Here is a 4,211-nt window from a genome sequence, read left to right on the forward strand (position 1 = left end):
GCCGACTGTTTGTTGCCCTTGATCTCTGGCTTGAATAGAGGAACGCTTTGTCTCAGGGGTCGCTATCGGTGCAAGATTATCATCTTACTGACATGTGAGATCACGGCCTTACAGGCCCTCTGACATTTGAGATCACGGCTCTGCTGCCGGATGTCTTAATGTGACCTACAGCCAGCCCTTAGGACACTTCAGCCATCCCATCGGGCCCTTGATCTTTCGTCTTGAGAGACCCCTCGGCCCCTCTCCGGGTCACCCCAAACACCGCTCCGACTCGGGCGACTTGCCGCCACATGACTCCTGTTCGGCCTGTGGCCCTTAACCGACACAAGAGCCCCTCATTGCGTCAGAGACTCAGAACGTTACAAATCGCAAAACCCAGCTTTATTTATGCTTGGGAAATGGATCTCCAGGGCTCAGGCGGACATGGAGCCGACTATTCGGTGTTCGTGGTCTCTTACCGACGTAGAGACCCACATTGTCTCAGGGATTCCTCAAACGGTGCAAGAGGACCTCTGACTGATAATTCAGGCCACGACCCTACGGGCCGCGATTCTTTATGTGACCTTCAGGCAGTCCTTTGGGCCCTTATGTCATCCCACCGGGCCTTTGATAATCGGTATCGGTGGGTCGCCCGGAGCCTTCTTCGGTCTTCATCAAACACTTCCTTTGGTCGGCTCGGGGCTCTTGCGAGCGCAGGGTCCTCTGTTCGACGCTGTGGACCCCTGACAGATACAAGGTCCTGACCACTGTAAGCCACTGGCCCCGGCTTTATAGCTGATTAGTAAGTGGGTACTCAGGCCTATATCGTCACGGAGCCGACTGTGCGATACGGTAGTACCTGACCGATATATAGGTCCGCGTCGTCTCAGTGGTTCCCCCATCGACACAAAGGGGCCTCTGACCGTTATTTTAAGGTCCATTTTCGCAGGTCGGGACTCCTGAATAAGACGCCGACCAACCCTTCATGCCCTTACACCCTCCAATCGCGCCCTTGATCATCGAACGGTGGGCCCTCTAGGGTCTTCAGGCCTCCTTGAACACTGTCCCTGGCCGACTCGGGGCCCCTTGACAATGCAGAGCTCCCTGCTAGAATGTCGTGGGGCCCCGAGCAATCTAAATCGCTGGCTCCGACTCTGTCCCTGCTTGGGAAAAGGGCCCTTTGGCCCATGCCGCCACGGAAGCCGAGTTTGCGTTACTGGTGGTGTCTGACCGAAATATGAATACTTATCGACCCAGTGGGCGCCTGAATGGGACCTCCAGCTGCCCTTCCAGACCTTTTGGGCCCTCAAATCGGGCCCTTAATCGTAGGTTGCGAGGGCCGGAAGGGCACCGCGGATCCTAAGAGGGGGCGGGGGGCACGTGCTCTCTGTGCCCCCCCCCCCCTCGGCCTGCGCTACTGGGCTCGGTGCTGATTGGTGGCGACATCTATTCCACCCTCCAGGGTTTAGACAGAGCTTGGCGGGAGGCTTTCGCTGATGGCCGTAACGTTCCCGCTTCGGCGCGGCTCTCCTATCACGACACACTCGACGTACCGCCCTCCACGCGCGAGTACAGTCGTGCGCCGACTGAAAGCCTCCTCAGACGCGGATGACCACACGGCTCACTTCAACTTGTCAAGCTATCGTAACGTGTTTGACAGTGCCCCGTGCAGCGCCAGACGCTCGTGAACCTACTGGGATCTACTTGCTGCTTGATATTTCGAAGGGTAACAGCCTGCTTACACTTGTGCTCGGGCGGGGGATGGGTTTATTTGATACGTATCGTACCACAGTTCTCTAAAATAGTTTCCGACCGGTGTACGCAGCGAAGTAAAACCTTGTGTAGCTGCGGACAACGGAACGTCCAACCTGATGGTGTGCGAACACAAATACACGCATACATATATATGTATATACATATATATATATACATATATATATATATATACATATATACATATATATATATGTAGGATATATGTACACACCACATATATATATATATATATATATATATGTAGGATATATATATATATATATATATATATATATATATATATATATATATATATATATATATATATATATATAGACGTGTGTGCGTGTGTGTGTTCTTTATCAACAACATGCGAGCGGTATTCTATAGACCCTTCAAGGCTGGGACCTGTAGTAGGTCAAAGTCGGGCCTATGGTTGGAAGATGAGGCAATTTTTCGGGAATCTTTCACGCTGGTGCGACAGCGAAGTCCAAAAAGACAAAGCAAGACAACCTTGAGGTAGCCTCACATACAGGTAATTACAATCAGGATCACAACCGATACACTGCATACACTGACCTTGGATAAGGGCGGGCTGAGATCACAACCAGAAATTGGAATTGTATTTGATTCTATAGACCGTCAGGCATGAAGGCCAGATCAGTGAAAAAGACGGAAATGAGTAATACAGTTGATTCTAATGGCCTCGGGTCAAGTGTGGTCAGGTCTTGGCCAAAACCTAAAGCCAAAGTTTCTCAACTGGAGGTTATTTTGGAGGTAGTTTCTGACGTCCATTCAAGATTCTTTGACCACAAGGGCATCAGCAGTTTTTATTCTGCCTTCATAAAGGTCAGTGGAGGCACCTGACCCAAAATGCCCCTGCTTAAGCTTTTGCCTTAGGAACTTGCGTTTAGATGTCCACGCTGATTTTCAATTGTTTGTTATGCATGCATACAAGTAATATTGATGTTTGTCATTTTGAACGGAAGGTCGAAAAGGTCACTGATCCGACTCGAACAGAGGGGACTTTTTCTATCAGAATACACACGAGCGCGTGGGGCCCAAGGGCACTACGACACATCTGGTATTTCGACCTTATTCAACCCGAAGGTCTTGACCTAGACCCCGTACAAACTTGAATCAGTTTAATAGTAAAACCTTCCCCGTGCATTTGGTCTCTATCTCTCACCTTTTGGAATCCCGGGGATGTCAAATTTGTTCCCTTCCCGAACGCTTTTCGTTTAATCGATCACCCTGGTGCATGTTAAAGGCGTCCTACGGGTAGGGCGCTTCAATCTCAAGACAACTTACTCCGCTCCAAAATGTGTGGCAGTCAACCAGCGGGCGGAAAGGGGCCTCAAACAATACCGAGCATGTTGGTGCGATATATTCATTGGATCCACGACCTCCGAACAGGACCCACGAAATTCTGACTGCATGATGCGCGCTCCAAATAGGCCACCCGCGAGGACGACCGCAACGCACACCTCCGCCCTCGATTTTATCACAGGCATCCACTACCGCTCAACAATGGAATGCTGCTGGTGCCGCCCGAGCGCCCTGCGGCGCGTGTCCGCGCGTGCTCGCCTTCCCAGCGCCTGCCCGCTGAGCACATCGCTGCGTCACAAACCGCGTGCATGAGGCCATCTTCTCAAGTGTAGTCAAAACGAGCAGCCGCGGCGCGCCGCCAGCCGGCATGACACAACAGCGTGCTGCGCGGACCCGGCTCGGTACACTGAGCAATCGACGAGCGGCCTGCGAAGCGGTCTCTCTCCATCCCCTTGTCGAGCGCGATATTCCTCCCACCCCCCCCATCTCAGCCGCCGAGCTGCGCGCACCGCGCACGCCGCGGTGTCTGCCGACAGCGGAGCCGACCAACTCTCGGGATTTCAGCCGGAAACGGACGGAGCCGGTCTGGAGGCGAGCCGCCACTCAGAACTTGCAGCCGAGGTACTGGTTCTCCTCGCGCAGGCGCAGCACCTCCGCCTGCAGACTCCGTATGGTGGCGGCCATGCCTTCCATACCCGCCTGGCACGCGGGAGACCACCGCAGGTTAGACCGCACGTGGGCACGGCCGGACAGCCGCCCAGTCCGGCCAACATGACACTGGTCCAAAAGCGTGCACGAAACGACCATTAAAGGTCTGAAAAGGCCCTTGCTGAAACCGAGGTACGTTAACGATCAGCCAAGTTTGATGACGGAACAAACCAAGCATTCGACCGTCAGCATCGTCCATATGACGCAAGAGCCAAATGACATGAAAATACAGTCTCCTCCGCGATTTAAACGCCCTACACAGCGCTCTGCCAGACCTCGTCACACATCTCACCTTGACCTCGTACATGTGCTTGCCGACGCTCCACTGGGTGTTGAAGTTCTCTCGCCGCATGCCCCACCACATGTCGTCGATGCTCTCGTGCAAACTCCTGCGGACACAGCTCCCAGAGTTGAGTTCTCTCTTTGCATGCCCCACCACA

This window comes from Pollicipes pollicipes, unplaced genomic scaffold, assembly GCF_011947565.3.
Source record: "Pollicipes pollicipes isolate AB1234 unplaced genomic scaffold, Ppol_2.1 Scaffold_6598;HRSCAF=7821_pilon_pilon_pilon, whole genome shotgun sequence".
In the NCBI taxonomy this organism is placed as follows: Eukaryota; Metazoa; Arthropoda; class Thecostraca; order Pollicipedomorpha; family Pollicipedidae; genus Pollicipes; species Pollicipes pollicipes.